Raw genomic sequence first — 22,705 nt, 5'->3', positions numbered from 1 at the left:
ACACCTGGAACCTCCAGCACAATGGAAAACTTGAATGAAGATTACTGCTTCAAATGTCCCTCATGCAGTCACTTTTGAAAGTGGATGGGGTTGGGGGAGGGAAACCCTCTGTAATTTAGATACTGTTGGAAAACTGTGTACCTTTTAGAGCTTGCTTATATTTGCATCTCAACAACAATTACTGAAAAGCAAGTTTTATTTTTATCTTTTCAAAATATTTATTTATTTGAAAGGCAGAGGAACAGAGAGACAAGGAAAGACACAGACAATGATCTTGAATTTGCCGGGTCATATCCTAATTGTTGCAATGACCACAGCTGGGCTAGGTGGAAGCCATGGGCCAGGAGCTTCATCCTGGTCTCCCACATTTGTGGCAGGGGCCCAAGTACTTGGGTCATCATCTGCCAGTTTCCTAGATGAATTAACAGGAAGTTAGATCAAAAGTAGAAATGCCAGTTTTGTGACACAGCAGGTTAAGCCATCACCTGCAATGTGGACATCTCATAAGGGTACCAGTTTGACTTCTGACAGCTCAACCCCCAATCCAGCTCAAAGTTAATTCACCTGAGGAAGCAACGCAAAATGACACAAATATCTGGACTATGCCACACATATGGGAGACCCAGATGGAATTCCAGGCTTCTGGTTTTGACTTGGCCCATCCTTGGACATTATGGGCTTCTGGGAAGTGAACCACAGAATGGAATATCTTTTTCTCTCTCTCTGTCTCTCTACAAATCACTCTTCAAACAAACAAATAAATCTTAAAAAATAAATAAATCATATATTATTGCATTTTCCACCCATTGCAAATTGAAATAGCTATATTTTATGTATTACTTAGTTTAATTTAAACTATGTATGTATATTCTTTAAAATATTAAGGTGAATATTCATGGTGGATTTTAGAAGATGAAACTAATTGAGTACAGAAAGTCATGTATAACATGAAGAACTTTATGTTCATTTTGAATCTTAATATTCAAAAATATCTCTGAGGAAAAGTATCCCTATTTTACAGATGAAAAAGCAAAGGCACAGAGGAATCAATTAGCTTAAAAGTATTATATCTAGACTTTGATAGAGCCAAGATTTTAACCTAGATTTTGGCCTCATTTGTTTTGGAATTTATCTTTATTTATTTGAAAGGCATGCACACACAGAGAGAGAAGCAGAGAGAGAGTGAGAGACAGACAGACAGACAGACAGACACAGCACACATCTGCTGGCTCATGCCTGGAATGCCTGCAATAACCAGGGCTGGGCCAAAGCTGTGAGCCAGGAACCCCATCTGGGTCTCCCATATGGGTGATGGGGATTCAACTACCTGAACCACCACTTGTTCCCTCCTGTGATGTGCATTAGCTAAACTCTGGAATTGGGAGTGAAGCCAGGACTCAAACCTTGGAACTTCAATTTGGGTGGCAGGCATCCCACATTGCTGTAACAAATACCCTCCTTTGGCCTCAAATTCTGTCCTGTTGTTTTCACTCTCCTGTGGCAAATAGTGATTAAAGTACATTTTTTTAAAGATTTTATTTATTTTTTGAGAGGTAGAGTTACAGAAAGAGAGACAGAGAGAAAGGTCTTCTATCTGCTGCTTCATTCTCTCAAATGATCATAACAGCTGGAGCTGGGCTGATCCGAAGCAAGGAGCCAGGAGCTTTTCCCAGGTCTCCCACATGAGTGCAGGGGTCCAAGAACTTGGGTTGTCTTCCAATGCTTTTCCAGGATATTAGCAGGGAGCTGGATCAGAAAAGGAGCAGCCTGGACATGAACAGGTGCCCATATGGGATGCCAGCACCACAAATCTTTAGCCCATTACACCACAGTGCCAGCCCTAAAGTACATCTTAAATGCACCAATAGAAAGCACTCATATTCATTCCACCTAGGCACTTAGTAACTCCATCTAGAATAGCTCAGATATGTAAAGCCTCATGGCAGGCAATTGTAAACAGAAAGCTAAAATAAACACTTAATGACTTCAGAGATCATATATGCTTCCTAGGTCAGCGAGCTAAAGCTTGCAAGATGTTTTCAATCACTCCAACTGGTTAGAAATGATAAAATATTGGACTCAAACAGTGAGAAAAATCCAAACATAGCTAGCCAAATTTGAATTTGCTTTCAATAATTAACAAAATGTGTTAGGAATTCAGGATATTTGCTGCTTAGCACTGGCTCTGTTCAAACTGTGAGTTTCACCTTGCAGTATGTGTGTTACTTTACATTCACCATCCTCTTAAATACACTTGGTGCTTTTATCACTCATTCAAAATAATTTCACAAAAATCAATTTATTTCCTAAGGAAAATATATTCTTAAATTGCTTTCCCTGTAGAATTGTTATTCCAAATGTTTTCCACAATGAGAAAGAAGTGTGCCACACTCCCAAGAGAATGCCAGGCAACAGTGTATGCAGAGAGAATGAGAGCAGGTGCAGGCCCTTTCTAGACATCTCACATGGAAATCCTAGATCCAGAAGAGAATGGAAGAAAATGTGTTTCCATCTTACATTGGTTGTGATTTGTTTTGTATAATTTTTGGAAAACTTGTAAGTAAATGTTAATCTGCCCAGGATATATAGGGACATCTACCAGTCCAAGAAAGCTCAGGACAACAAAGAATCATTGTCAGGTGGAGCTTACAGAAGATGCAGACACTTAAATGAGATTGCTCCATCTACTCTGCATTTGTATAACATGACGTGCATACATATTCACAACTGTGTTACACTTGAGTAGACACTGTGTCTCTTCCCAGTTTCTTTCTTTCCTTTCTTTCTTTGACTTTTTAATTATTCCTTCCCTCCCTCTTCACTGCTCCCTTCTACCTTCCCTTTTTCTTCTTTCCTTCTTCCTTCCTTCCTTCCTTCCTTCCTTCCTTCCTTCCTTCCTTCCTTCCTTCCTTCCTTCCTTCCTTCTTTTCTCTGTCTCCTCCCCTTCCTTCCTTTGCTTATTTTGGATTAAGATATAACACACATGGCCCTCCTGCTCTAGAGCACAGCATTTGTTTTTCTTCCCAGTAATGATCTACAATCAATATTCAAATCAAGAAAATGTTACTTTTTTTTACTACAGAATAGAAACAAATGTGATCACATAAAACCACTAAGTTGTGACTTCCCTACCTTTGAAATTCATTCTTGTGATTTACTTCCTTTAATTCTTGGAGATGCATTTTGCACTAACTTTCTCATACTTACCTTAAAATTTACCAGTCCTCTTTCTAATTATGTGAGTTGATGATTTCAATATACCATTATTTTAAAATTCTGTTTGACTATTTATTATGCTTTTTCAAATATAGTGATTTTTGAAGATGCTTTCCTTTTCTATAATTATTCTATAATTATAATTTCTATAATTATTGAACACTCTAGTTTAATTACTTGAGTTTACTGTAGTTTCTCCTCTGAGAAGTAATCCCATGGTAGTCCAGATTGCTTTGTGAATGGAACTGGACGCCCAGAAATACTTGTTTCTTTTTCCACAATGGGCATGAACCCTAACCACTTTGCACTCTACAAGATATAAGAAATTAGAAGCAATGCTATTTGCTATTATATATATTGACGCTTGTTATATTGGAGTTAGTTGGGGAAGGACAATGAGAATGCAGGACATGGGGTGTTGCTTTTCAGCTTTGATGGTATTCATGAATGGTGCAGGAGATTGCTTCCACTGAAAGTCATTTGCAAAATGTCTCCTTCTGCTACCTTACTCTGCAGACCTGTAGAAGATCATAGCCATCAATATTGGCAAGCACACGGCTTAAAAAGACCCATAAGCTGAAGTCACAGATAAAGGTAAAGTCAGAAAATCCTATATTCAGAATATTTTCCTTGCAGGAATGAAATAAACTGAGACTAATTCTCTCTTCCTGACAGCAGCATCAATGTTGTGTTTTGTGTATGAAGGAAGGGTTGCAGCCAGCCTCTGTCCCCGGTCAGGCATGTTCTGTGTGTGTCTTACACAGCAGGTTTTGGGGATCACTGCTGTTAGCTATGCTTTTGGATAACATCTATCGAAACTTCTTGTTCTTTCAGTCCTGGGCTCTCCACTTGCAATTCCCACTCTGCCAAGCTTCTAGTGTCCAAGTAGGCTTTATCCTGGCTCCTCCTTTTCAGCCACCTATGGCCCCACTCATGTGATGTTTCTAGAAGAAACATAATCTTCTAGCTTCTGTAACATTCATCAGACAATTGAGACACATCCTCTACATTAAAGGCCCTCTGCTAGACATTGAGAATAAAGAAGAAAAGAAGATAGATATGACCCTTTCCTATTACAACATAGAGTCCACTGGGGTACAGAAATTAGGCAACTGTGAAACAAATGAAGGTTTCCAAAGCATTATAATTGCTATTGTTATGCCCGGTTCAGTCATCCCCAAAGACCACCAAGGAGCTGATACCGCTGTAAAGCACATGAGAGTTTTATTGCAGGTCTGGGCATGGTCTTTCAATCAACACCGACGCAGCGGGTCTGAATTGAGAGCCCCTACCCTTCAGTTACCAGGGTTTTTATAGGGTTTTCAGACACATTTTATACATTATGGTACCATTTAGCAAATCATCTCATCCCACGGGAAATTCAAAGGACATATCCTAGAATTGATTCATCCAGTGGCGGAAACGGACCTACAAAAGGTGGTTGGATCAAGTTACTAGACAACATTGGAGAAACCCTTCAAGATATTGGCACAGGCAAAGAATTTCTGGAAAAGACCCGGGAGGCACAGGCAGTCAAAGCCAAAATCAACTATTGGGATTGCATCAAATTGAGAAGTTTCTGTACTGCAAAAGAAACAGTCAGGAGAGTGAAGAGACAACTGACAGAATGGGAAAAAAATATTTGCAAACTATGCAACACATAAAGGGTTAATAACCAGAATCTACAAAGAGATCAAGAAACTCCACAAAAACAAAACCAACAACCCACTTAAGAGATGGGTCAAGGACCTCAATAGACATTTTTCAAAAGAGGAAATCCAAATGGCCAACAGGCACATGAAAAGATGTTCAAGGTCATTAGCAATCAGGGAAATGCAAATCAAAACCACAATGAGGCTCACATGCAGAAATCTACCAACAACAGATGCTGGCGAGGATGTGGGGAAAAAGGGACACTAACCCACTGTTGGTGGGAATGCAAACTGGTGAAGTCACTATGGAAGTCAGTCTGGAGATTCCTCAGAAACCTGAAGATAACCCTACCATTCGACCCAGCCATCCCACTCCTTGGAATTTACCCAAAGGAATTTAAATTGGCAAACAAAAAAGCGGTCTGCAGCCTAATGTTTATTGCAGCTCAATTCACAATAGCTAAGACCTGGAACCAACCTAAATGCCCATCAACGGTAGACTGGATAAAGAAATTATGGGATATGTACTCTTTAGAATACTATACCGCAGTAAGAAACAATGAAATCCAGTCATTTGCAACAAAATGGAGGAATCTGGAACACATCATGCTGAGTGAAATAAGCCAGTCCCAAAGGGACAAATACCATATGTTCTCCCTGATCGGTGACAACTGACTGAACACCAAAAAGGAAACCTCCTGAAGTGAAATGGACATCATGGGAAACGGTGACTTGATCATCATAGCCCTGACTGTTAATGAACAACTTAATACATTATCCCTCTTAGTAGTTTTTTTGTCTGTTCTACTTAATATGACTGGTTTAATTCTGTAATTAATACACAGTTATTCTTAAGTGTTGAAAATTAACTGAAATGTGATCCCTGTTAAACATAAGAGTGGGAATAAGAGAGGGAAGAGATGTATAATTTGGGACATGCTCAAGCTGACGTGCCCCAAATGGTAGAGTTAGAAACATACCAGGGGATTCCAATTCAATCCCATCAAGGTGGCATGTACCAATGCCATCTCACTATTCCAAGTGATCGATTTCAGTTCACAATTGATCATAATGAAAGGACTAAGAGTCAAAGGGAGCACATAAACAAGTCTAGTACCTGCTAACACTAACCGATAGAATAAATAAAGGGGAGAGTGATCCAACATGGGAAGTGAGATACTCAGCAGACTCATAGAATGGCAGATGTCCTAAATAGCACTCTGGCCTCAGAATCAGCCCTAAAGGCATTTGGATCTGGCTGAAAAGCCCATGAGAGTATTTCAGGCATGGAAAGCCAAGACACTCTGGCAAAAGATCTTTGTGAGTGAGATCCCAGTGGAAAGAACAGGTCTTCAAAGAGGGAGGTACCTTTCTCTGAAGGGAGGAGAGAACCTCCACTTTGACTATGACCTTGTCTAAACAAGATAAGAGTCGGAGAACTCAGAGGGCTTCCATAGCCTTGGAAACTCATGACTGGAGCAGAGGGAGATTACTGATGCCATAGACAGGAGTGTCAATTTGTAAAGTCAACAACAGGAGTCACTGTGCACTTACTCCTCATGTAGGATCTCTGTCCTTAATGTGCTGTACATTGAGATTTAATGCTATAACGAGTACTCAAACAATATATTTCACTTTGTGTTTCTATGGGGGTGCAAACTGTTGAAATCTTTACTTAATGCATACTAAACTGATCCTCTGTAAAAAAAAAAAGAAATTATCAACTCCCAACTTGACTCTCACTGGGATTAAACATGACAATAGGTCTGATCTGATTTCATCATCATTTAAAAAAAATCATCTATTATTTTTCACTTTATGTTTCTGTGTGGGAGCAAACTGTTGAAATCCTTACTAAGCTGATCTTCTGTATATTAAGATAATGGAAAATGAATCTTGATGTGAATGGAAGGGGAGAGGGAGTGGGAAAGGGGAGGGTTGTGGGTGGGAGGGACGGTATGGGGGGGAAGCCATTGTAATCCATAAATCGTACTTTGGAAATTTATATTCATTAAATAGAAGTTAAAAAAAAATAAAGGTGGTTGTATGGCTTTGGGGTTGATGCCTTTTGAATTGATTGGCCGAAGCATAGGGTCTGAGCTGATGGGGTGTATGTGCCAAACTGCAGGGTCTCAGGTAGCTATCAGTCACCTTATCTGCCCTGCAAAGACACCAGAAACTCTAGGTATTTCTCTGTTATCTGTTAATCGGCTGTTGCTAGGAGAGTTTATTGCAAGGGGAGTTCATTTATTTACTTTTAGGAGCTTCTGGCTCAGGGTTCAGGGCCTGGTCACGCCTAAGTTACAAGATGGAGGCCTAATTTAAAATAGTTGCACCTTGATCCAGGCTCAGGTCTCACACTATGAAGAAAATAGATAAGGGACCAGTGCTGTGACATAGTAGGCTACACCTCTGCCTGCTGTGCCGCCATTCCATATGGGCACCGGTTTGAGTCCTAGCTGCTCATCTTCTGATCCAGCCTATGGCCTGGGATTGCAGGGGAAGATGACCCAAATGCTTGGGCCCCTATACCCACGTGGGAGACCTGGAAGAATCTCCTGGCTCCTGACTTCGGATAGGCCCAGCTCCAACTGTTGTGGCCATTTGGGGAGTGAGCCAGCAAATGGAAGACCTTTCTGTCTGTCTCTCCATCTCGCTGTCTGTAGCTCTACTTTTCAAATAAATAAAAACTGAGAAAAGAAAATAGATAAGACTCTATGATCAGATGATCAGGTAATAGAAATAAACACTTTCATGTAATTAGACTTACATAGGAGCAAGTTAGCTAAAATGCTTTCTAATGTGAATTGCAAAATGAGAAAATTGCTAGATATAAGGAATTATAACCCAAGCAATAAACTCTTGAATATACGACTGATTAGTTTGTCCCACTGACAATATTTAGTTAATTCATACAAGCATAACTCTGAATCCTTATGTTTTCTTACCTCTAGTGAATACCTAAAATCAATACTAATCCAAGCATTTTGTGTAGGCTCATTTCATGTATACCAAGGATTTTCTTCAAGATGTCACTCAGACTGGATTCCAGATGTGTAGCTAACATGCTGCCCCAACACTACTGTTAGCAACACCCCACACCATAAGTTGTCCAGACTTAAAATTTCAGGAGGGCCACAAAAAATTTAAAGTGAGGCAGAAGAGAAGTAGTTATACTAAATTCCTAAACTCTTGGTACAGTGTAAAAAGTTAATAAAAATCCCTGCATAATATTTCTCTACTTAGATTGATGTAAATTGGCAAATTATTTACCAAAGGGAGTTATAAAACTCAATGAGTCTCACTTTGAACTCTTGGATGAATATCACCTCTGTCACATGAACTAGACACATTTTTAAATTGTTGTAGTAACAGGGAGTTTGCAAATTCTGGAGGAAAAATGTGCAGAGGGCATTGCTAATTTCAGTTAATAAAAAGTTGCTACTTTCCTAAGCTGCAACTTTAACTCTATGTTCTGTCATTAACTAATGACAGAAAAAGACCTCAGATTTTAGTTCTGATGAACTACAGGAAACATAGTCTTTAATTTTTCAGCAGCCCTGGGGCAACTTCCAGGGTTAAGATAAAGGTAAACTTCTATCAGCTGCAAGACTGAATCCTCATAGCTCTATTTCAATTGTTGCTGCAAAAAGTGCGTGGGAAATGATCTAAAGAAAGACTATTAAAATCAGAACTTGCTGCAGGGTGACATTCCGTGAAGTGACAAATTAAACGTTCACATGTCATATGTCATTGTACTGAGACTTAAAAGTGCGCTTTCTACCCAAGACTTGATTCTCTTACTCAAGCTCTCCCAAGGGATTTCTTACACAATGTGCCAGATAGGAATCCATGTTAGCTACCCATGTGCAGATGCTACCTTCAGAATCCCAAAGTGAGGAATATTTTCAGTTATGGCCTGCTGCTATCTTTCATCATAAGAATGATAATTTCTGAAATTATCTGAGACAGAAAATGGTGATTCTACTGTAGAACAACTAAAATAAAGATAGATTTGCAGGCACTTGATAATCTGGTTTCCTCTCAAGCCATGATGTACAGATTCAGTCAACATGAAATGAAAGAGAAATCAAGTTCTAACATTCTAGCTGTTATTGGACACTGGCTATGGACCAATACATTTTAAAAAGTAGTTGTAAGTGAAATAATTTCAACACTGTATTTTGTATCACTTAATACATTCAGAATACTCTCATTTCAACATACAACCAATATAAAATTATTAGTCTGTTTTTTAAAAGAATTCATTCATTATAAACCATAGAGTCAGCATGGTAGCATAGCATGCTCAGACACTGCCTGCAACACTGGCATTGGTATTCCATATTGAAGAGCCAGTTGGAGTCCTAGATGCTCTGCTTCTCATCCAACTCCCTGCTAATGTGCCTGGGAAAGCAGCAGAAGATGGTGCAAGTGATAGGGTGTAACTAGGCAGTTAAAGTTTAGATGGCCTGGAATTCTTGCATCCCTGCAATGTAACCTTATCTCTGTACTTGCTATCTTGATTTGCCCACCTTCTCAGGATGCACCTGAACCCAGGTGCATGCAAAGACCCCACCCACATTTGTATCTCTGATTGAGGTACTAGCTTCAACCTCATAAAATAGGCTGAGAGCAGAGCAGAGATCTCTTTTCCACCATGTAGCACAAATGGAGGTACTGCTCTCTTTTTCTCTCTCTTTCATAGGCAAACCACTCATGATGGGTATTTCTCCTTGTGGGGTGGCTCACACTCAAATGTTTGTTCCTTCACTACTAAATAAATTCTGTTCTCATTTATACACACAGAGATAGAGAAGAGAGAAGAGAGATGCCTACTCCTTGAATTCTTATCTCTGTGGATGCAGGAGCCTTGAATAGAAACTTGAATACACAACCCCACATCACATGTATGTGGGTCCCTCCTACTCATGTAGGAAACTCAGATGGAGTTCCTGACTTCAGGCTTCAGCCTGGCCCAGACCCTGATTTTACAGCTATCTTGGGAGTAAACCAATGGACGGAAGATCTCTCTCTGTCTCTCTGTCACTCTGCCTTTAAAAAATGTAAATATTTTCTTTAAAAAAATCAGTGTACATTTTACAGTTTATCTTTATTCTCACTAGACAATTTTAAGTGCCTCGTCACCATATATGACTGCCATTAATCATATTATATAACCCAGCTTTGGGCAAATCTCATTTTCATTAAATCGTTGTGTCTTAAACAGAAAGAAGTTAAGGCTGGAATAATCAAGACAAAACTGGGATATAACATTGAGAAAGAGAGAGTGAAAGGAAGAAAGAGAGAAGAGAAAGAGGCATAGACATCTGAATGGGCAGACTTTATTCACATAATAAATTTGAGCTTGTAATATAAAAGTGGGACATGATATATTTGGAATTTCAATTGACTCTGAACTGTAGTAAGAGAATACAAAATTGAACCTCATTCAGTGTTAAGTGGCCATGATAGCGCAAAAGTTCTCTTGTAGAATAAAATAGAAATCCTTTATGACCTTTAATCTATATAAGAAAAATAATCTCTGGGAACAATGCTTGTCTTCAAATAATGATTAGAAAGACTGTTGCAGAGAAAAGTTATCCTTTGTTAGATGAGCTAAAGAAACATCTTTTACACCAAAATATGGTCATTCCATTTGTACATTAGTCAATTCAATAAACATATTGAGAGCCTACTATGCAAAGCTCAAACTGCTGAGAGTTAGGGGAGAAATATGAATAATAAAAAAGTACATGTAGTTTAAAAATGGGATAGCTAAGGTAGGTAATTCTTCATTGTAGAAATTGTTCTAACATGGGCAAGACAGCGACTTGGAAAGTGCAGGGTTGTAAAGCCTCAAGCATCACAAAATTATTGTGTCTGAGTTCACGGCTGGCAATAGTGAGTTGAGCAGTTTCAAACCAATCCTATTGCCAAGAATTACATGAAATTTAGAACATATTTCTTGTAACAAAACTTGTTATTGAAACCATCAGAGAACTTCCAAGACAGTAAAGTTTCGCAGATCTGAATTCAGACAAAATGAGGGCAGTTTGGAAAGGTGAACATGACATTTGCTGCTGCTTTTCTGCAACTTTCAGTACTGTGAATCTGAAGTTGACACACAATGCAGCACTTTCAACACACACACAAATTAGAAACACGGGAATATTCTTAATGTCCAGACCAAGTAATAAAGCAAAGTAGTAACAAAACCAAAGAGAAATATTCCTTGTTATCTTCAGTAAAAATCTGTCTGATTTTAATATAGCCACAGCAACTTTTTTATAATTACTCTTACAAAGTATGCTTGTCATGCATTTATTTTTTATCTATGTCTTTATTTTTAGACTTCATGGATTATACACATAATCATTATTATTTATTTCCTCAGAGTGGCAATCTCAGTTTATTAAACATTGTTCATTCTGCTTAAATATAATGTAACTAAATGTTGTGATCAACTGTAAATTCACAGTTTTATGATTAAGTTTTTTTTTTTTTTTTTTTTGACAGGCAGAGTGGACAGTGAGAGAGAGAGACAGAAATGTCTTCCTTTGCTGTTGGTTCACCCTCCAATGGCCGCCACCGCTGGCGTGCTGCAGCTGACGCGCTGCGGCCCGCGCACAGCGCTGATCCGATGGCAGGAGCCAGGTGTTTCTCCTGCTCTCCCATGGGGTGCAGGGTCCAAGCACTTGGGCCATCCTCCACTGCACTCCCTGGCCACAGCAGAGAGCTGGCCTGGAAGAGGGGCAACCGGGAAAGAATCCGGTGCCCCGACTGGGACTAGAACCCGGTGTGCCGGCACCGCTAGGCAGAGGATTAGTCTATTGAGCCGCGGCGCCGGCCCTTTTTCTTTTTTAAAGATATATTTATTTATTTGAAAGGCAGAGTTACAGAGAGGCAGAGGCAGAGAGAGAAAGATCCTCCATCTACTGGTCCACTCCCAAATAGTTGGATTGGCCAGAGTTGGGCCAATCTGAAGCTAGGGGCCAGGAGCTCTTTCCTGGTCTCCCATGCTGGTGCAGGGTTCCAAACACCTGGATCATCCTCCACTGCCCTCCCAGGTGACAGAAGAGAGTCCTTTGGGACGTGGGGCAGCCCGGCCTTAAACCTGCACCCATATGGGATGTCGGCATTGCAGGTGGCGGCAGCACCCACAATGCCCCAGTTAGTTTTTCTTTTAACTTGCTGCCATTTACTCCTATTTTGTTCCTTTCCAGCATTCTTCCATATTAACTGAATATAATTTAGAATTCAAAGTTATTCACTTGCATTGTTTTGAGTAAAAACACATTTTGGGGAGTTGCTTTAGTAGTCACAATATTAATTCAAGCATGATATTCACTTTTGAAGTAATATTATAGTACTTCACTTAGTAAGAACAGAAACACAGCTGGATAAAGTATTATTGTATATGTGTTGCTCACCTTTTTATTACATTGAAATGCCTAAGAGGAGTCTCACGGGAAAGAAATGGGTTATTTCAGGTTACTGTTTGGAGGTCATGTGTAGTTCAGGATCAGGCAGCCCCATAGTCTGTGTCTGGTGGAGGCTGTTTATAGAGGTGCAAACAGTCACAGTGTGAGCTTGGAAACAGAGAGAGGACAGCTAGCAGAACTGAACTCCAGTAATCATCAATGCTCTTGTCAGACCCACCCTCCAAGGCTGTATTATCATGACTCAAAATCTTCCATGGGTCATAGCTCCTCTCTGCAACATTGAGATGTCACACTTTAAAGAGCTACATGAGTTTTGTGAAGTACTCCACTCATAACAGTATCTCATGGAACAGGGAGAGGCCCAAGGAGACAGAAAGAAATGTAGAAATAACTGGTAGGCCAGCGCCGCTGCTCAGTAGGCTAATCCTCTGCCTTGCAGCGCCGGCACACTGGGTTCTAGTCCCGGTTGGGGCGCCGGATTCTTTCCCGGTTGCCCCTCTTCCAGGGCAGCTCTCTGCTGTGGCCAGGGAGTGCAGTGGAGGATGGCCCAAGTACTTGGGCCCTGCACCCCATGGGAGAGCAGGAGAAGTACCTGGCTCCTGCCATCGGATCAGCGCTGTGTGCTGGCTGCAGCGCACCAGCCGTGGCGGCCATTGGAGGGTGAACCAACGGCAAAAGGAAGACCTTTCTCTCTGTCTCTCTCTTTCACTGTCCACTCTGCCTGTCAAAAAAAAAAAAATACTTTATGTTCCTTGTGTTCTGAATGCTTATTTATAGGAAATCCAATCAGTAATGCTTTTCTTAAAAGTAGATGTATTCCTTAATCTACACTGGGTAATTTAGCTGATTTATCTGAGATTCAGCATTTTCTTATTTACATCTATTCAAAAATTTTCAGCTTAAATGCACCTAGACAAATAATTTAAAAATATGTTGTATTTTTAAATATCAACCAGGAAATCCATTCAAATTGCACTCTGAAGTGCAACATCCCATCCCATCTAACCAAGTCTACATCCATGTGTTAATAGTGTCAAATGTTATGTTACAAATAATAGATATTGCTTGACTAAGCTTTTGTTTTGAAATAATTATATATTGATATACAACTGTAAGACACAATGGGGGCTGGTGCCGTGGCTCACTTGGTTAATCCTCCACCTGCAGCGCCAGCATCCCATATGGGTGCCAGGTTCTATCTAGTCTCAGTTGCTCCTCTTCCAGTCCAGCTCTCTGCTGTGGCCTGGGAAGGCAGTGGAGGATGGCCCAAGTGCTTGGGCCCCTGCACCCGCATGGGAGACCAGGAGGAGGCATCTGGCTCCTGGCTTCAGATTGGTGTAGCACTGGCCGTGGCAGCCATTTTGGGGGGTAAACCAACGGAAAGAAGACCTTTCTCTCTGTCTCTCTCTCTCTCACTGTCTAACTCTATCTGTCAAATAAAAAAAAAAAAGACACAATGACGTGGAAATTCCAGGAATCCATTTCCAAGTCTTCTCTAAAGGTAACACCCTTCAAAGCTATAGTACAGTGGTAAGCTTTTGTCACAGCCGTTAGCATGCCTGTTGGGACACCTGCATTTCGTTATCACAGTGTATGCTTAGCTCTACTCCAATTCCAAATCTCTGCAAATGTGCACCCTGGGAGGCAGACAGTGATGGTTCAAGAAATAGTGTTTCTGTTGCACATGTAGGAGATCTGGATTGATGTCACAGTTCCTAGTCATTTGGATGTGAACCAGGAGATAGCAACTCAAGTTGTTTCTACCTCTGCCTCTAAAATAACCATGGTCCACTAACACAGTTGGAATACTGATAGTGATAATATACAATAGTGATGATATCACATTACCATAGGGATCCTTTGTGGTTTCATTTACAGACACTTCTGCCACTGTTCCTACCATCACTTCTAATGCCATCCCTAACCCCAGCAAATCTCTTGAAACTTTTATTTTCTTAATTGTCTCAGACCAATAATAATAAATAAATGTAACTATGAATTGTTTGAAACTGGCTTTTTTGCAATCAGTATGAGTCACTGAGCACTCATTGTAGTTTGATGTGCCTCAATAGTTAATTGTTTTTATATTGAAGTAGGAAGTACTGCAATCTGTTTACCATTCCCCCACTGAAACAAATCCAATTTGGGTTATCAAAATAAGGCTGATATGAATAGTCATGCAAAAGTTTTGTGTAGGCAAATGAATGATAGCTGTATTTTTTATTTTATAAAAACCTAAAAAGCTAAATTTCACTGTGGCCCTAGAATTTAAAATCCCACCAACAAAACACACATGCACACACATACATACACATATTTCATCTTCTACATCATCCTCAAATTTTGTGACTTGTCACTATATATAAAATATTAGTCATTGTGAAGGATTTATAATAAAATCTCATTGTGGTTTAAATTTGCATTTCTCTGACAGCTGATGCTGTTGAACACTTTTTCATGAACATATTTGCAATCTCTAAAAGTGTCATGTTTTTCAGATTAATCTATTTCATGCCTTTCACCCATTTTGCAATTCAATTGTTTGAATATCTACTATTAAATTTAAAGGTAATCTTATTCATTTATATGTATGCTGATTAGGCCCAGTGACAGGTATATATTTGCAAATATTTCCTCCCAGAGTTTACCTTGTGTTTTCATTTCTTAACAGTGCCTTTTATGGAAAAAATACAAGTATTGTAAATTTAATGAGGTCCAATATGTCATTTTTTTCTTATAGATTGTGCTTCATTTCCCAAAGATTTCAAGCCTGAGAATTCTTTGTCAAACCCTAGATACCAGAGATTTTGTTTGTTCTTTTGTAGAAAAGCTTTATGTTTTACCCATTATATTTAAGTCTCTTATCTAAATTATTAAATTTTAATAGATTATGACAATTAGAGAAAGAGAATTTTGTGGGCCCATAGATGCCTAATTGTTCTATCACTATTTGGTAAAAAAAAAAAAAAAAAAGCTACCCTTCAACAATTGAGTTGATTTTTATAAAAAGATCATGTGTGTATTTGTATGGTCTATTTTTAGAATCTTTCTTTATTGTTGTCCACGTGTTTGTACTTCTTCAAAAAATCCACTCTTTTGAGTCCTATATCTATGTATTATGTTTCTATATTGGGCAGAGGATTCTTTCCACTTCATTCTGCTTTCCAAACACAGTTTTAACTCTTCTAAGGACTGCAGTTTTCCATGCTGTTTTCAACATAACTATTTATGTTTACAAAATTAACAAAAGGAGGCTTTTGTTGTGCAGGATTTTCACCGCCATCTGCATGCAATGTGGTCATCCTATATTGGATCACTGGTTCCAGTCCTTGCTGTTCTACTTCCAGTGCAGCCCCCTCTGACGTGCGTGCAGACATGTAGACCAATGGAAGACAACAGAAACTCAAGACATCAAGCCACACATCTACAACCAACTTAGTTTTGACAAAGGAGCCAAAATCAATCCCTGAAGCAAGGTAGTCTCTTCAACAAATGATACTGGGAAAACTGGATCTCTGCAGAAGTATGAAACAAGACCCCTACCTTACACCTTGCACAAAAATCCACTCAAAATGGATCAAAGACCTAAATCTATGACATGATACAATCAAATTATTAGAGAACATTGGGTAAACCCTGCCAGACATTGGCATAGGCAAAGATTTCTTGGAAAAAGCCCCAGAAACACAGGTGATCAAAGCCAAAGTTGACAAATGGGATTACATTGAATGCAGTAGCTTCTGCACTGCAGAGGAAGCATGCAGCAAAGTGAAGAGGCAATTGACAGAATGGGAGAAAGTACTTGCAAGCTATTCAACTGATAAAGGATTAATATCCTGAATATATAAAGAGCTCAAGAAATTCAACAACAACAAAATAAACAATCCAGTTTAGAAATGGGTACTGGGGCCAGTGCTGTGCCACAATGGGTGAAGCTGCCACCTGCAGTGCCAGATTTCCATATGGGTGCCAGTTTGAGTCCCAGCTGCTTCACTTCTGATCCAGCTCTCTGCTGTAGTCTTAGAAAGCAGTATAAGGTGGCCCAAATACTTAGGCCCCTGCACCCATTTGGGAGACCTGGATGAAGCTCCTGGCTCCTAGCTTCAGATTGGCCCATCTCTGCCCTTTGTGGCCATCTAGGGAGTAAAGCAGCAGATCGAAGACCTCTCTCTCTCTCTTTCTCTCTCTCTCTCTGCCTCTCTGTGAATCTGCCTTTCCAATAAATTAATAAGTAAATCTTAAAAAAATGGGCAAAAGACTTGAACAACATTTTTCAAAAGAGGGAATCCAAATAACCAGCAGACACTTGAAAAATGCTCAGGATCACTAGCCATCAGGGAAATGCAAATCAAAATCACAGTGAGGTTTTACCTCACCCCAGTTAGAAGGGCATTCAAACAGAAATCAGCAACAAATGCTGGCAAGGATGTGGAGGAAAAAGGTACCCTAATCCACTGTTGGTGGGAATGTAAACTGGTGTAGTCACTGTGGAATACAGTGTGGAAATACCTCAGAAATCTGAATATAGACCTCCCATATGATGCAGACATCCCACTCCTGGAAATTTACCACAGCAAAGGAGACCAGCTTAGTGAAGAGTTATCTGTACCCCCATGTTTACTGCAGCTCAATTCACAACAGTTAAGATATGGAGTCAAGCCAGATGTCTGTCAACTGAACACTGGATAGAGAAATTATGGGATATGTACACCATGGAATACTACACAGGGTTAAAAACTGAAATCCTGTTATTTGCAACAGAATGAATGCAATTAAAGACAAATGCTATATGTTCTCCCTGATCTTCCGTAACTCATAGACTACCTAAAAGGTAAATTATAGTAGTTAAATTGACACTTTCAGATGCAATTACTTTGAACAGCCCTTGTCTTGACTGTTGAGGAACAGTTTTTTTTTTTTTTTTTCCATGCTATTTGCTATTTGTTCAGCTTTTTACTTAATGTAGGGTTAATCTTATGTGGGCAAAGTTAATTGAAAATATATCTTAGTAAAAGAACAAGAATGGGAATAGAAGAGGGAGGAGAAAGAAGAGTGAGAGTATGGGTGGGAGGGAGGGTCAGATGGGAAGAATCACTTATGTGCCTAAATTTCTATTTAGGAAATTCATGAAGTTTGCATACCTTAAATAAATGTTTCTTGGTTCAAAAATATCACAAACATCTTAAGTAAAAAAAAAAAAAAAAAAAAAAAAAAAAAAGCAAAAAGCCCAAGATACTTGTCTTTTTGGGACTGGCTTATTTAATTAAGTATGATGGTTTTAAATTGCATCCATTTTATCCCAAAAAAAATCCAAATATCATATTTTTCCTTATATATGGTAGTTAATATAGAGTTCAAAAAATATATTTAAGAATGTTAATTGGCATCTTATGACTTGATTACTGTTTTTAGCAGTGATACTGTGGGACAGTTTTCTATGTTTTTACTTGTTGAATAGTGTAGTCAGTGGTGCAATAAGCCTACGATGATAAAGAAAATTGAAATAATGGTTTTGCAAAAATTAAAGAAAAAAGAGATGAAGAAAGGAAGGGACTTGAGGTTGAGGGAGAAAGGGAGAAAGGAAAGTATGATTTGTTTTCTTAGAATTGTATCTATAAAATCTGTTCTCTTTATATTTAATATTTTTAAAAGGAAACAATCTAAAAACTTTGCTGAGATTTTTCTAAAAATTGCATTAACAACCTATGTATGGATTGTTACTTCTTTCACTCTATAAATGAGAAATAGCTCTCAATTTACCATCTTAATTAGTTTTTCATTTTTCATCAACAGGTCCTATACATATTTTCATAGGTGAAACTAAGCATTTGATTTTCTTTGGAGTGACCATCCTTTCAGTTTTTCATTTGTCCAAGATCATTTTTAGCATTATAGAAATTCAATCAATTTTTGCATGTTAACATTATACCCAATAATCTTCATGAATGCACATATTAGTTCTACAATATTTGGGATGTGTACTCATTGCAATTTTCTACATACATGATTAAAATTCTACAAAGAAAGATTTATTGCTTCCATTCCACTCTGCATGTCATTTTTATTTCCTGCTTTATTCCAGAGGCTAGACATCGCAGTCCTACTGAATATGATTAGTGCATATCTCTTTTGTTCGTAATCTTGTGAGTTAGTATTTGTCTTTGTATTCATTAAGTATGTTAGCTGCAGTGATTGTTTTTGTTTGCATGTATGTGCACTTTACTAGTTTGTAATTTCTGTTTTACTGAAAGATTTTACTATCTGTAAGGGATGGATTTTGTCAATTGTTTTAATGTAATCAGTTAACTTGCTAATACTGTGAATTATACTGATTGCTTTACTGAAGCTGAAGCAGCCTTGCATACTTCGATGCATTCATTTGGTTGATTGTGTTGCATAATATTTATTCATTACTAGATTCACTATAAAATAGTTGTTTTATATCGAAATTCATTAGATTTGCTTTGTTTTTATATCTTCTTGTTACATTGACTTTGATATTTTTATCAGAATAAAAAGGCCCTCATGCATATGCTGGTAATTATTTCCTCTTTCATTTACTGCAAGAAATTATAGAAATTTGATAGTAACCCTGCCTTAAATGTTTGGTAGAATTCTCAAGGAAAATCATTACGATCTTTAGATCTATTAATTGGAAAGGTTTTAATTATGAAATCAAGTTTATTTTTTTCCTTGCTTGAATTTTGAAAATTTGTGGCTTCCAGGAATTGGTCAATTTCTTCTCAGCAAATTTATGATAATAGACTTATTATCGTAAATCTTTACCCTTTTATACTGTTTTTAAGGAATATGAAATCTGATCTGATTTTTTTTTATTGTTTTCTTTATGATGCTAGTGATTTTTTTTTGTCTCAGCCTTATTACTGTTTTCTTAATTGTTTTGGATTTTTCAAAGTAACAGATTTCATTTCAGGTATTTCTTTTTTTTACTTTTTATTTTTTATTTTTTTGACAGGCAGAGTGGACAGGGAGAGACAGAGAGAAAGGTCTTCCTTTGCCATTGGTTCACCCTCCAATGGCAGCTGCGGCCGGAGCGCTGCAGCCGGTGCACCGAGCTGATCCGAAGCCAGGAGCCAGGTGCTTCTTCTGGTCTCCCATGAGGGTGCAGGGCCCAAGCACTTGGGCCATCCTCCACTGCACTCCCTGGCCACAGCAGAGAGCTGGTATTTCTTGTTTCTTTTTTCTTTTTACTGATTTTGTTCTTCCTTCTGGTTAATTTATTTATTTTTTTTTGCGTTGTCCTATACAGACACTTAGATTTTTCATTTAACACCTTTCCTTTATTTTTATACTGGTACTCATGTTCACAAATTCTCCCTTCATTACTGTTTTCAGCTGTGCCTCACATACACTGATACTTTGTATCTTCATTCCATTCACTTTCATGACTTCATTTCCTTTCAGTTTTCATCTTTGAGCTATGGATTCTTTAGGAGGGTATGCTTTAATTTCCAAGTTCTTAGATAGTTTCTTGTCTTTATTATCAGTTACTAGTTTTATTCTATTGGTTAGAGAACTTACTCATATGATATAAAATATTGCAAATACGTTGATGCTAATTTTATTTGCTTGGATATTATTTATATTGGTGAATGTTCAATGTGTTCCTGGAATTATGTTTCATTGTTGAATGGAATGTTGTATTCACATCAATTAGATACTGTAGCTTGTTTTTATTACTCGTATCCTTTATAACCTTGCTGATAAAAGTCCAATTATCCTAACAGCGGTAGTTTTGATATATCCAATTAAAATTGTAGATTTTTCTATCTTTCATTTCACTTCTATTTTACTTCTTCATCTGCTTTGGAGCTGCACTGCTTAGAGCATATGCATTTAGGAGCAACAACCGTCTATGAGGATTGGTCATTTTATTATATATGAAGTCCTTTTGTATCTCCAGTGATTTTTTTTATTCCTAATTCTATTTGATCATTTAGTAATTTAGAAACTCCTTTCTATATTAAGTTTTAAAAGTTAAAATTAACCAGATATATTTTTTCTCATTCTTCTACTTTCACCCTACCTGTTTTGCTCCATTTAAAGTGAGTTTTGTAAATAGTGCATATTTGGGACAGTGTAGGTTTTAAAATTTATATTATTACTCTTCCAACCTCTTTCTCTATTTTTGCCATTTAGATTTATGGTAATCTTTGATATTGGAAGAAATGTATCTGAAATTTTTAATTTGCTTTTTGTTGCTTTCTCTGTAACCCTCTCTTTTCTCTTCATATTTCTATGGGTTACTCAAACATTTTTAATTTATTATCTTCATTCATAGTACTTTTTGGAAAGATTTATTTATTTATTTACTTGAAAGTCAGAGTTACAGAGAGAGAGAGAGAGAGAGAGCGCGAGAGAGGTCTTGATCCACTGGTTCATGCCCTACATGGCCACAACTGCCAGGGCTGAGCTGTACAAAGCCAGGAATCACACACCTGGGTGACAGGGGCCCAAGTACTTGGGTCATCTGCTGCTTTTCCTAGGCCATTAGCAGGGAACTGGGTTGGAAATTGAGCAGCCAGGAGTTGAACTGGCACCACATGGGATGCAGGCATTGCAGGGAGTAGAATTACCGCTGTACCATAATACCAACCTTCATTTACAGTACTTTTGAGTGTAACATTTTCATAGTGCCTCAAAGTCACCTCTTGGTAATACTATATACCTATGTGCTGTCACTCTACCTAACTCAGGTATGGAATCATTCCCATTAGAACTCTTTGCTTTTCAAAGTTTTAGTTATGGTTGTCCTGAATATCAGATGATGTTATAAATTTTTTTCTATAATCATATAATTTGGGAAGCTCATTAGAGAAATGATACTCTAATACAAGCATCCCCATCTCTGTTTTCTTCTGTCTTCAGATGTTCCAAGACTCATTGTTCTATGGTTTCTTTTCTGACTGAAGTATTTCCTTCTGCTATGTACTAAAGGTTGGTGTGGTTTTGGTAGATTATTTTAGTTCTACTTCACCTGGCACTGCTTTTATTTTCTCTTCTTTCCTCAAGAATAGTTTTGTCAGGTGCCCTATATTTGGTGAATATTTTCTTATTTTTAATACTTAAAAATATTCACCACTTCTTTCTGGATTCCATGGTTTCAGCTAGGAAATGTTTTTCTCTAAGTTGGTATTCCCCAATAAGCAACCCACCATTTATCTCTGACTAATCTCACAATTTCTCTTTTGTTTAGAATTCTCAGAATTTTGATTGGTGCTGGAATGAATTTCTTTATTCTATTTAACATTGCTCAACTTTCTGAATTTCTGATCTTATATCTTTCATAAAATCAACTGAATTTTCAGCTATATTTCTCCAAATCCTCTATTAGCTCTACTCTATTTCTATTCTTCCTATGAGATTCCACTAACATGAATTTTGGATATTTTTAACTGGCCCACAGCTCTCCATTTGTTTTTGTTCTCTGTGTTCTCTCTGTAGGTCAGATTAAGTAAGTATTTAAATAAATTATGTGGAGCCATCTTCATGTTCCCTGGTTCTGCCTTCTGTTAGCCCTACTTTACCAATGGGCACATCCAGTAATTTCATTCTTTTAGACTCTGTTATTTAATTTTTCCACTTCCTATCTCCCATTTAATTCATTTTTATTTTAACTTTGACATCTTGCTGAGATTTTTTTATTTGTTTCAACAGAATCTGTAACTGCTGAATCAATTTTCAAAATGATTATATAAAATCCTAATTTGAAAACTCAAACATCTGACTCATTTTGATTTTCAGGTGAAGTGATGATCTTTTCTGATTCATGTTGTGACTTCTTTCAACCTGTATGACAAGTGATCATCTATTCTCTGCTGAGCGCTTTGACTCATATTGAAGGAAATCTCAGATCACATTTAATTATCTTATCTTATGCAATAACTCTGTGTAGGGTTTAACTGTACGTTCTGACTGTGGCTTCTATGACACTCCAATTTTCAGGCAGCTTGTTGTGCTTATTTTGCCTCATGCTGTAGAGCTCTTTCTGGTCCCCTCTGATGGTGCCTGTGGAGATGAGGGGAGCTTCCCCTGGCTGCAATGCCCTGTGTCTCACCGGGGATAAGTCAGTCTCTAGGTCCCAAGGCAGCAGAAACAGACAGTGGGTGAGTTGTATTGTTTGTTCAGATGGATGCTCTTTATGGCACTTGGAAGCACGGAGTTTATGTGTGGAGGAGAAGAGTTTTCATCCCACAGTGGTAGATTTTCCCTGGAGAGGGGACCTGCCAGTAGTGATATTCCCTTTCCTGTGCTTCCCACCTGTGTGGTTTTTCTGGGTAAGGGAAGGGAGTCTCAGGCCCAGCAGCAAAGGAGAAACTCTACCTATTACCAGCGGAGTTTCCCGTAGATCCTGCTTTACACATACACATA

The sequence above is a fragment of the Oryctolagus cuniculus genome, chromosome 3, assembly GCF_964237555.1.
Source record: "Oryctolagus cuniculus chromosome 3, mOryCun1.1, whole genome shotgun sequence".
Taxonomy (NCBI): domain Eukaryota; kingdom Metazoa; phylum Chordata; class Mammalia; order Lagomorpha; family Leporidae; genus Oryctolagus; species Oryctolagus cuniculus.
This window is presented reverse-complemented; position numbering follows the sequence as displayed.